Below are 12,953 nucleotides of genomic sequence, written 5' to 3' on the forward strand. Positions count from 1 at the left end.
AGCTCCTTTAGGTGTAATATTAGATTGTTTATTTTTCTTGTTTCTTGAGGTAGGGTTGTATTGCTATAAACTTCCCTCTTAGAAGTGCTTTTGTTGCATCCCATAGGTTTTGAATCATTGTGTTTTCATTGTATTTTGTCTCTATGTATTTTTTGATTTCCTCTTTGACGTCTTCAGTGGTCTCTTGGTTATTTAGGAACATATTGTTTAGCCTCCATGTGTTTGTATTTTTTACATTTCTTTCCCTGTATTTGATTTCTAATCTAATAGTACTGTGGTCAGAAAAGATGCTTGATATGATTTCAATTTTCTTAAATTTACCGAGGCTTGATTTGTGACCCAAGATGTGATCTATCCTGGGGAATGTTCTGTGTGCACTTGAGAAGAAAGTGTAATCTGCTGTTTTGGGATGGAATGTCCTATAAGAATCAATTAAATCTAACTGGTCTAATGTGTCAGTTAAAGCTTGTGTTTCCTTGTTAATTTTCTGTCTGGATGATCTGTCCATTGGTGTAAGTGAGGTGTTAAAGTCCCCCACTATAATTGTGTTGCTGTTGATTTCCTCTTTTATCTCTGTTAGCATTTGCCTTATGTACTGAGGTGCTCCTATGTTGGGTGCATATATATTTATAATTGTTATATCTTATTCTTGGATTGATCCCTTGATCATTATGTAGTGTCCTTCCTTGTCTCTTGTAACATTTTTACTTTAAAGTCTATTTTATATGATATGAGTATTGCTACTTCAGGTTTCTTTTTACTTCCATTTGTATGGAATATCTTTTTCCATCCCCTCACTTTCAGTCTGTATGTGTCTCTAGGTCTGAAGTGGGTCTCTTGTAGACAGCATATAGATGAGTCTTGTTTTTGTATCCATTCAGCGAGCCTGTGTCTTTTGGTTGGAGCATTTAATCCATTCACATTTAAGGTAATTATTAATATGTATGTTCCTATTACCATTTTCTTAATTATTATGGGTTTGTTTTTCTAGGTCCTTTTCTTCTCTTATGTTTCCCACTTAGAGAAGTTCATTTAGCATTTGTTTGTAGAGCTGGTTTGGCGGTGCTGAATTCTCTTAGCTTTTCCTTCTGTGTAAAGCTTTTGATTTCTCCATCAAATCTGAATGAGATCCTTGCCAGATAGAGTAATCTTGGTTGTAGGTTCTTCCCTTTCTTCACTTTAAATATATCATGCCACTCCCTTCTGGCTTGTAGAGTTTCTGCTGAGAAATCAGCTGTTAACCTTATGGGAGTTCCCTTGTATATTATTTGTCATTTTTCCCTTGCTGCTTTCAATAATTTTTCTTTGTCTTTAATTTTTGCCAATTTGATTACGATGTGTCTTAGCGTGTTTCTCCTTGGGTTTATACTGTATGGGACTCTGCGCTTCCTGGACTTGGGTGGCTATTTTCTTTCCCATGTTAGGGAAATTTTCGACTATAATCTCTTCATATATTTTCTTGGGTCCTTTCTGCTCCTTCTTGGACTCCTATAATGAGAATATTGGTACGTTTAATGTTTCCCAGAGGTCTCTTAGACTGTCTTCATTTCTTTTCATTCTTTTTTCTTTATTCTGTTCCATGGCAGTGAATTCCCCCGTTCTGTCTTCCAGGTCACTTATCTGTTCTTCTGCCTCAGTTATTCTGCTAATGATTCTTTCTAGTGTATTTTTCATTTCAGCTATTGTATTGTTCAAATCTGCTTCTTTATTCTTTAATTCTTTTATGTCTTTGTTAAACATTTCTTGCATCTTCTCGATCTTTGCCTCCATTCTTTTTCCGAGGTCCTGGATCATCTTCACTATCATTATTCTGAATTCTTTTTCTGGAAGGTTGCCTATCTCCACTTCATTTAGTTGCTTTTTTGGTGTTTTATCTTGTTCCTTCATCTGATACATAGTCCTCTGCCTTTTCATTTTGTCTATGTTTCTGTGAATGTGGTTTTCATTCCACAGGCTGCAGGATTGTTGTTCTTGCTTCTGCTGTCTGCCCTCCGGTGGATAAGGCTATCTAAGAGTCTTATAGAAGCTTCCTTATGGGAGGGACTGGTGGTGGGTAGAGCTGACTGTTGCTCTTGTGGGCAGAGCTTAGTAAAACTTTAATCCACTTGTCTGCTGTTGGGTGGGGTTGGGTTCCCTCCCTGTTGGTTGTTTGGCCTGAGGCGACCCAGCACTGGAGCGTACCCAGCTCTTTTGTGGGGCTAATGCCTGATTCTGGTAGGACTCATGCCAAGTACTTCCCAGAACTTCTGCTGCCAGGGTCCTTGTCCCCATGCTGTGCCACAGCCACCCCCGCCTCTGCAGAAGACCCTCAAACACTAGCAGGTAGGTCTGATTCGGTCACCCCTGGGGTCACTGCTCCTTCCCCTGGGTCCTGATGTGCATACTACTTTGTGTGTGCCCTCCAAGAGTGGAGTTTCTGTTTCCCCTAGTCCTTTCAAAGTCCTGCAATCAAATCCCACTAGTCTTCTGATTTTCTAGGAATTCTTCCTCCCATTGCTGGGCCCCCAGGTTGGGAAGCCTGACGTGGGGCTCAGAACCTTCACTCCAGTGGGTGGACTTCTGTGGTATAAGTGTTCTTCAGTTTGTGAGTCAGCCACCCTGCAGTTATGGGATTTGATTTTATTGTGATTGCGCCCCTCCTACTGTCTCATTGCAACTTCTCCTTTGTCTTTGGATGTGTGGTATCGTTTTTGGGGAGTTCCAGTGTCTTCCTGTCGATGATTGTTCAGCAGTTAGTTGTGTGTTTTCTATATATCTTAACTACTTATTGTAAATATAGATGATTTTTACTACTTTTTTCTTCTAATCTTCGTACTAGGTTTATAAGTGTTGATCTATTACCTTTACTGTATATTTGCTTTTACTAATGAGATTTTTCATTTTGTAATTTTCATATTTCTAGTTATAGCCTTTTCTTTTTACTTACAGAAGTCTGTTTAATATTTCTTGTAAAGCTGGTTTAGTGGTGCTGAACTCTTTTAGCTTTTACTTGTCTGTACAAGTCTTTATCTCTCCTTCAGTTCTGAATGATACCATTTTTGGGTAGAGTATTCTTATTTGTGGCTTTTTTTCCTTTTATCACTTTAATTATATTGTGCCACTCTCTTCTGGTCAGCAAAGTTTCTGCTGAAAAGTGACCTGACAGTCTTATGGGTGTTCTCTTGTGTGTAACTGGTTGCTCTTCTCTTGCTGCCTTTAATATTCTCTCTTTATCTTTAATTTTTTGCCATTTTAATTACAATGTGTCTTGATGTGGACTTATTTGGGTTGCTGTTTTCCTGGACCTGGATATCTATTTTCTTTTCCACTTTAGGAAAGTTTTCAGCCATTATATCTTCAAAAATGTTCTCTGCCCCTTTCTCTCTCTCTTCTCTTAAACTGTCCTCATTTTTAAATCTTTTTTTTTTTTTCTCTTCAGCTTGGTTGATTTCCACTACTCTGTCTTCCAGTTCACTTAACCATTCCTCTGTATCATCTAAACTACTGCTGAATTCTTCTAGTGTATTTTTTAATTTAGTTATTGCGTTATTCAGCTGTTTGGTTCCTCCTTATATTTTCTCTTTCTTAAAAATTAATTAATTAATTACTTTTTGGCTCCGATTGATCTTCATTGCTGCCTGCGGGCTTTCTCTAGTTGCGGCGAGCGGGAGCTACCCTTCCTTGCAGTGTGCGGGCTTCTCATTGCAGTGGCCTCTCTTGTTGTGGAGCACAGGCCCTAGGTAAGTGAGCTCAGTAGTTGTGGAGTACAGGCTTAGTTGCTCTGCGGCATGTGGGATCTTCCCGGACCAGGGCTCGAACCCGTGTTCCCTGCATTGGCAGGTGGATTCTTAACCACTGCACCACAAGGGAAGTCCCCTAACTCTTTATTAAGCTTCTCACTGTATTCAACCCTTCTTCTCCTAAGTTCATTGAACATCTTTAAGATCATTACCTTGATTTCTGTATTAGGTAGGTAGCCTATTTCCAATTTGCTTAGTTATTCTGGGGTTTTATCTTGTTCTTTTGTTTGATATGTGTTCCTTTGTCACCTCATTTTACCTAATTCTCTGTGTCTATTTGTATGTATTTGGTAGTTTGGTTACATTTCTCCATCTTGGAGAAGTGGCTTTATGTAGGAGTTGTCCTATAGGACCCAGTAGCACACTCCCCTCTGGGCACAGCTGGGGTCTTGTGAGTCCTGGTGCTGGTCTAGCCTGATGGTGGGTGTTGCTGCATCCCCACAGCACTGGCTGCTCTGCCTATGGGGTCTTAGACTGGTGCTAGACAGCTGGTGGGTAGGGCAGGGTCCCAGCACTAATAAGCTAGAGAGATGATTCCAAAATGACGCTTGCCAGCACCAATGTCCTCATGATAGAACAACCTACCTGAAATGGCTGCTGCCAGCATCTATATCTTCAGGGGGAGTCCCACTGGCTTCCTCCCTCTCTGAGAGGCTCTTCAAGATGAGCAAGTGTGTCTGACCCAGGCTCCTTTTAAATTATTACCTCTTAGAATGTGTGACATTTTGCATGTGCCCTTTGAGAGTGGAGTCTTTGTTTCCTGTTGCTCTTTGATTCTCTCATACGCAAGCCCCATTGGCCCTGAGAGCCAGACATTCGAGAAACTTGTCTTCCTGGTGCAGGGCCCGTGGACTGGGGAGCCTCATGTGGGGCTCAGACCCCTTGCTCCTTGGGGAGAACCTCTGCAATTATGACTGTCCTTCCATTTGTGGATCACCTACCCTGGGGTGTGGGTCTTGACTATACTGTGTCTCTGCCCCTCCTACCCATCTCATTGTGGTCCCTTCTTTATATTTTTAGTGGTGGAAATGTTTTTCTGCTAGTCTTCAGCTCTTTCTCATTGATTAGCTGCTCTGTAAATTGTAATTTTTTTGTGCCCATGAGAAGAGGTGAACTTAGGGTCTTCCTACTCTGCCATCTTGCCCACTCCCCAGAATAGGATCCTGTTGTTGATAACTAAGAATATAGAAATTGTTCATAGGAGTGGAAATAGGTGGAATCTGATAGAGTAGGGACTAAAGGCAGTGAAAATCTTCTTAAGATTCTGGAAAAATAATCTGGAAATTCATTGTATGTAGTAGTGATACAGTTATTTAAATTTTGACATGTGGTCGATTATAATAAAATATTTTTTGAAGGCAAATCTTTGGAAAATCCAATGTCTCTTGCCTTATAAAAATAGGAGAGGTATAAAGAAATCAAGGACTGTGAGGTGGGATGGCTTTTTCTAACAGTACTGGACAGGTCAGAGAAGTAGAATGACAAGTTTAAGTGCCTAGATTCTCAGCTCAAGGCACTGATGTTCTATGACTTTGCCAAAGATTCACTAACCTTTTGAAGCCATAGGGTTGAGTTAGGAGCCAAATATATAATTTGATCCTAATTTTAGTTACTAAATTAGTATGTTAGTCGATTTTCTGGTCCATGATATTTCTTCTAGGAAAGTCTGGAAACTGAGAATTGGGACAACAGTATCTAAGATGATGTGAAGCACTTGGCAAAGCTTAAATTGTCAATTCTGCTGAATCATTCATGCCAACCAGTGCAAGCCTTTCCTCCCCTTTCTGAAAAAGTTGTTCTCTTTTTGCCTAAAGATATGATAAGTTTTTGATCTGTGGGAGATCCCTTACTAAGACAACTTTCCTCATTTCTACTCTGAGAATGATCTTAATTGTTTGCTTGCTCAGCTTTCAAATACAGATTGAAACCTGTACTTAATGATGGCCCAAATTTAATGAAAGAGAGATGCCAGAAATTTCTTGGTTATAATGGAGAAGACGTTCAAAGACTTCAGGAGACTAAAGTAATGGGGTGAATTTATCTAATATGACCTAATGTCATAGTTTATTTACCAAGAATATGCTTGGTAAATATACTTTATTTACCAGAATATACTTTATTTACCAAGACCTTGAAAAATAAAGTTGTGAGAAAAATGCCATTACTTTGGAAAGGGGCTTTAGAGGTTGTTCTCAGTAGATTGGGCACACAGTGAGATACTGGAGGTGAAACTGTTGCCTTGATTGCAGTAAGGATAGTTGGATTCTGGGGAAGCAGAGGCCAAGGAGCCTCTCTTTACTATCGCTGACAATGTGGGCAACAAAGTTAGTGTAGTGTCAGAATGGCTTAACTGCATCCCATATTAGGTAGCAGGGAAGTCCACTAAGACCCTGCTTGATTTGAACTGAAGCCTGATGAATCACATTTTAGAGAATGTACACCCCTTTTCCTAATTGTCAGATGAATCAATCCAATGACCCAGTATCTATAAAGGAAGTTTAAAGCACTTTTCAGGAAAAACAAACACATAGTGTGAATCTTCATTCTAGGATTCTCTAAATCATCCGGTTTCCACTTGCTATCAAAACTGTGCCATATTTATCATTAATTGACAATGCCTGTGAGTGGGCACTAATTTCTTGGGATTCACAGTGCTACTGCAGACTGCCAGTCAGTATAGGCATTTATGGTGAGTTAGCTGATAAACAGTTTTGACCCAAGCAATAGTGCATCACTGAGGAAGAGCAGATGTTAGTGCCACAATCAAATACTTAAAAGATGTGCACAGTTGATTTCTACCCCATCCTCATTTATCTTTAAAATATGGCTAGTGCTGAAGATAGATGAGTTCTAGAAAATGACAGGTGGTTACTTCAATCACAGCTGCTGTTTCAAATGTGATCTCCTTACTGGAGCAAATCAATGTACCCTGACACCTGGTATGCAATTATTTATTTGAAAAATGATTTTTTTCTTATTCCTTTTATTCCATTGAGGAAAAGATAACAGGACTTCTAAAAGCTATCATTACATCTTCAAAATTTGACCCAGGATTCAATCAACACACAGTTTCACTATATCGATTACATTTTGCTGGTTGGACCTGGAAAGAAGTTATCTTAAATGTGATGGTATAACATGTGCATGTTATTCATTCATTCATTCAAAACTGGCTATTGAGTGCCTGTTCTGTGTCAGTCATCTTTCTAAATGCTAAAAATGTAGCAGTGAAAGAAAGAACAAGTTCCTGTCCTCTTGAGATCATAGAGGGGAGAGACTGATATTAAACAAATTAGCATCTAAATACATCACACATCAAATTCTGATGAATGCTATACAGAAAAACAAAATAAAGTCAAGGAAAATAGGAGAGGTTAGAGGATAGGGCACTGTAACTTAATATTGGGTGTTAGGTTGTACTATACCAATAGAAGCCTGATGGAAGAGAGGAAACACATCATGAAAATATCTGGGGAGAAATGTTCCAAGTATAAGGAAGAGGAAATGCAAGGACTATAAAAGCAGTAGCCTGAATTTCAAGGTGATCAGAGTAGCTGATACATAGTGAATGAGGTGGGGCTAGGGATAGAGGCAGCAGATCATAGTGGGCATTGCAGGCCATCTTTGAGTGAGTTGGGAAACAGATAATTTTATGCAGAAGTGAGACATGATCCAAATTATATTTTAAAAGGACCATCGTGGCTGATGTAAAATGAATACATTAGGTGGAAAAGAGGATGCAATTAGGTGACTAAAATTGCAATGGTTAAGGTGAGAGGTGACTGTGTCTTAGAGCAGGTTGGTAGTAGTGGGAGATAGTGAGAAGTAATCACACTCTGGATGCATTTTTAGAGTAAAGCCAGATAATTTTGTTGATGGCTTAAATCTGTGTTATAAAAGATGGAGAAGAATCAAGGTTTTTGATCTGAGATTAGCCACAGCAGGAAATGGCTACCACTCTTTAGGCTGGAGGAACCACTAAAGGAGGTGGCATTTCCAGAGTCAAAAAATATAAGATATAGGAAAGTTGTTAAGAGAGTAAATCCTATGAATTCTTATGACAAGGTGATTTTTTTTTTCCTTTTTTCTCTTTTTTCTATTGTATCTGTATGAAAAGATGGATGTTAACTGAATCTATTGTAGTAATCATTTTACATTATATATATATCAAACCATCATGCTGTATACCTTAAACCTGTACAGTGATATATGTCAATTATTTCTCAGTAAAACTGGGAAAAAATTGGAGCCATCATGGATATAGAGCCAAGATGGGAGTTACCCAGTGGATTCAGGATCCAGCTGGAGCAGAGGCAACGGAAGAGTAACACTTGTTGCTTGAGATCCCACAGAAAACAGAGTGAGGGGATAGAAATAACCTGGCTTTTATTTTACTCTTGCCCTCTAGGCTTTTGTCAGTGCAATCCACTGGCTGAAATGGTCTGGAAGCCAGAATGGAAGGAAACAAGAGAAGGCACGGAATAAATCTGAGAGCAAGCAAGCCAGGGAACAAGATGGTGACCAAAAGGCAGTTGGATGTGCTAGTTTGTACTTCAGGGTGCTGTGGTCCTAATGCTTGTGCCCCCAATTCATATGTTAAAACCATAACCTCCAAAGTGATGGTGTTAGGAGGTAGGACCTCTTGGAGGTGCTTAGGTTATGAGGGTAGAGCTCTTGTTATTGGGATTAGTGCTCTTATAAAAGGGACACTAGAGGACTTTCTAGCCCCTTCCACCATGTGATGACACAGTGAGAAGTCAGCCATCTGCAACCTGATTGAGGGCCTTCACCAGAACCCTGCCAAGCTGACATCCTTATCTAAGATTTCCCAGCCTCTGGAACTGTGAGAAATAAAATTATGTTGTTTATAAGCCACCCAGTCTATGGAATTTTGTTATAGCAGCTGGAATGGACCAAGCGAATATATAAATTTGAATTTTTAAATTAAAAGCATTTTTTAAAGCTATGGAACTCAATTAGCTACCCTAGGGAGTGTGTAGAAAAAAATGAAGAGAAACGTCTGAGAACAGAAACCCGGGCCCTCCAGTGTTAAAAGAATGTGTAGGAATTAGCAAAGGACACAAAGAAGGCGTGCCCAGTGAGCTAGGAGGAGATCTGAGAGAACTGTGTCCTGGAAGCTACATAGAGGATTTATTTAAAGAAGATAGTGATCGGCCATGTGAAATGCTGCTCACAGGTCAAGTAAGAAGAGAGCTGAAAGTTGAGTCACTGGCTTCAGCAATATCGGTGTCACTGGTGATCTTAATTACAGGGCCAGGACTAGGGTAAGCCAAGTGAGGTACTTGCCTTGGTTGCCAAAAATCTCAGTATTTTAACTCAATTAAATGATACCTTAATACAATATTTTTAAAAATTAATGCAAAATTCACAATGAATGCAATATTCAAAGTTTAAATAATGACAGAACTGGTAATAGTACCATGCTGAGCCATATTGGAGTCTGAGGCAAAAGGAAACATCAAAAATATTGAGCTTGTCTTTATTTAAACATTTGATGAGTTCATTGTGACCTTTGGCATTAATTTTGACTTCTAAAATACTGCTTGAAAATTATTCATCTTCATAGATGAGTGTTTTTTTTTTGTGGTACGCGGGTCTCTCACTGTTGTGGTCTTTCCCGTTGCGGAGCACAGGCTCGGGACGCGCAGGCTCAGCGGCCATGGCTCACGGGCCCAGCTGCTGCACGGCATGCGGGATCTTCCCGGACCGTGGCACGAACCCGTGTCCCCTTCATCGGCAGGCGGACTCTCAACCACTGCGCCACCAGGGAAGCCGCATAGATGAGTTTTTATTGCCTCTTGAATTTTGTGCCCAACACAAGGTACAAAGTTTTATTGCCTCACTTATCTCACCCCAGCCCTGTCCCTGCTTAACAAGAGCTGTTTCATTTGAGAGATGAGGGTGAAAACTTAGTTGGAGACTGGGGAGCGTAGTGTTGGTGGATTGAAGAGAGAGAAGAGTGAATGGATCAGGAAAGGGCCGGATGATTCCTCCTTCAGCCTAGGTCCATGAGTAAGAAGAGACATGGAGCAGATGTTCAACCTGGAACCAACCCACAGGTGACTGGCAACTTTCATGTAACTTGATGAGAAATACATGTTTGTTCTTACAAGGTTCTGAGATTTGGGAGTTATTATCACAGTGAAGATAATCGATAAAAGTTCTCTTCCCTTTGGAATAAAAATTTGCTATATCTAACTAAATAAGATCTTGATTAGCAGAGGCACTGTTTTAAGGCAGTGAGAGTATAGAGTGCATAGTGGAGGAGGAGAATCATAAATACTGGTTACAGTCACACAGCCAGTCGCAGAATCGAAGATTGTAGCCTCTGCCTATATTTTCTTCTTCATTGTGTTCTGAATATTTTTAGTTAGTTGAACTAGTTGTCAATTTTTTTTTTTAAATAAATTTATTTATTTTTGGCTGTGTTGTGTCTTCATTGCTGCGCACGGGCTTTCTCTAGTTGCGGCGAGCCAGGGCTGCTCTTTGTTGCGTTGCTCAGGCTTCTCACTGCGGTGGCTTCTCTTTGTTGTGGAGCACGGGCTCTAGGTGCGTGGGCTTCAGTAGTTGTGGCTCACGGGCTCTAGAGTGCAGGCTTGGTAGTTGTGGTGCATGGGCTTAGTTGATCCGTGGCATGTGGGATCTTCCTGGACCAGGGCTCGAACCTGTGTCCCCTGCATTGGCAGGCAGATTCTCAACCACTGTACCACCAGGGAAGCCCCTCAATTTTTTTTATTTTTGGTCATTTTCTTTTCCTATTCTAATTTAAGGGAGTTGGTTGTGGTAAAATTTACAATTCAGTTCACTGGTTGTGGAATGTCCAGATAAAACAGTGAAAAACTATAGGGAGGATAATTATAATCTAGATGAAGTAACTAATGAGGCTTTGGGAGGAGAGGAGCCCTTTTGTGACTACACCAGGAAAAGTTGAAATGTGTCATTAAAATTTTTGTTTTGGAATGGGAAATATGTAAAGAAGTTTGTAAAAATGGATCTTGAGTAGTACAAGCTGTGAACTCTAAAACATCTGAAAGGCATCAGAAAATGTGTAGGAGGCTCACTTTGCTTACTTTATGGAGAACTGAGTGGGACTGATCCCTAGAAGCTAGTGAGGTGGCCTGTGTCCTAGGCTCATGCAAGTTGCTTCTCTACTTTGGCTTTGAAATCTTTACGGAGGGACATAGACTCATAGACAGTTTAAGAGTTTTAAGCCTCATAGACAGTTAAAGACTGTCTCATAGACAGTTAAAGAGTTTTAAGCCTCAGTGTTGAATATTAACTCTGATGGATAGTATGGTATCAGATGCCTTCTCACAAACCTGGATGCATTCTTCCCATGTTCTGAGTCTCGTATTCCAGCTTTCTCTTAGTTGTGTTAGTGACAGATGTACTTTCCAACTGGATCTTACTGATTTATTACCCAAGTTGATTCTTTTGTTTGTAACCAAGAACCCAGACTGGGACACCCAGATTCTAAAGAAAAGGTAATAAGTCATTTCAGCACAGATTCATAAATGTGAAGCCAGAAGTACAGGAAGTCTGAAACAAAATATACGGATGTTACGAAATGACTTCAGGTGTCAGTTTGTAAACCCTGTGAAGAACACTCCCACTTATGGGGATCTAGGCCAAAGAAATAAAATCACAGTAGTTAAGGGCATGTTTAGGATGTTTTTAGCAGAACTGTTAATCACAAAACTGGAAAAAAGCAAACTACCCAAATAGGTGAACAAACAATCCTACATCCATACTAGGAAGTAATATGCAGCCATTCAAAATAGTAAATTAGGTTGTTACAAATCATCTTTTAGGAAATTCAATAAATATCTTTTTAGAGATTAGAGAAGTATTTGTAAAGTATTCAATTTTTGTAACCACATCGGGGTTCAAGGAAGAAGCAGAAAGAGAACCCAAACTGAAATCACATTTTAAGCAATTGGCTTTTGCCTATCACCCACCAACAGAAATAAGCATTAGATGGACACATAGCCCATGCAAACACACACTCGTACTTACTGTTACTATGAGCAATGCAGTTTTATTTTTCTATTCTTCCTATTTATACTGTTTTATATTTTAAAATGATGATCATAACCAAATAACTGATTTCATGACCCACTGATTTGTTAATATTCATGATTCAAAAATCATTTTTCACAGGTACACCTGTTACTTCTCTGCCATCACTTTCTTGTTTTCTTCAGGTGATATTAAGAATTGATCCCTCCTATAGTATCCTGTGATAAAATAGTTTTGCAACTTTAATAATCAATGTGTGAATTTATTTGTGGTAAGATGACACTAAGTAATAGTCCTATAATCTCAGACTACAGGGAACAAATCACTCTGACTTAGGGGATGATTAGAACATAGTTATTTACTCACAGCAGGGGAAATATGGGAGTGATAATCTATTTGTATTTTGCAGTTATCAAACTTCTTTCACATAAATCTCCACTTCTAATGAACTGGTGAGATAGAGCCAACAAGAATAGATTTACATAAAGGACCATGAGAACATCCTGGGAAAGAACTCAAGACAGAAGAAGAGAATCAAGACCCAAGGTTAGTTTAAAGATGTCGCATTTAAAATAATATACAGATTGGGACTTCCCTGGTTGCGCAGTGGATAAGACTCTGAGCTCCCAATATAGGGAGCCCGGGTTTGATCCCTGATCGGGGTGCTAGATCCCACATGCATGCTGCAACTAGGAGTTCACATGCCACAACTAAGGAGCCCACATGCTGCAACCAAGGAGCCTGTGAGCCGCAACTAAGGAGCCCGCCTGCTGCAACTAAGACCTGGTGCAGCCGAATAAATAAATAGACAAACAATAGGTACCACTTCTGCAGAAAACCATGCAATCTGTTTAAATAAATAAATAAATAATATAATATACAGCTTAAGGTCTATTGACATAGTCTCTCCTGTATGCTCACAAAAATGTCTATAAAACACAGAAACAAAGAAGAAAACCCATAACACCTTAAAATAAGTTTGCGTCAGCCTAATCCCAGAGTCTGAGAGAAATGTCCACTGATTGTTAGGGCTATGAAATTGAATTAAGCACCCCTGTTTTAGCTCATCCTAGCAGTGACTTGGCAAGCCTGCCTCCTGTCATTTGTAGCATGACTGTGCTTCCTTCTGGGAAT

General features: G+C 39.7%; 1 long non-coding RNA gene across 4 annotated transcripts in view; it reads left to right on the plus strand.

Moving 5' to 3' along the window:
• The window catches only part of LOC137225340 (uncharacterized), a 202,191-nt gene that overhangs the window by 162,826 nt on the left and 26,412 nt on the right, over window positions 1-12,953 (plus strand). For 2 of the 4 annotated variants that reach the window (XR_010943806.1, XR_010943803.1), the window contains exons 1-3: window positions 8,019-9,621; window positions 9,694-9,859; window positions 12,229-12,365. This is a non-coding gene — a long non-coding RNA (uncharacterized lncRNA). Of the gene's footprint in view, window positions 1-8,018; window positions 9,622-9,693; window positions 9,860-12,228; window positions 12,366-12,953 lie in introns of those variants that run through there. The other 2 variants (XR_010943804.1, XR_010943805.1) reach the window with 1 other exon arrangement.

This window comes from Pseudorca crassidens, chromosome 5 (assembly GCF_039906515.1).
Source record: "Pseudorca crassidens isolate mPseCra1 chromosome 5, mPseCra1.hap1, whole genome shotgun sequence".
NCBI lineage: Eukaryota > Metazoa > Chordata > Mammalia > Artiodactyla > Delphinidae > Pseudorca > Pseudorca crassidens.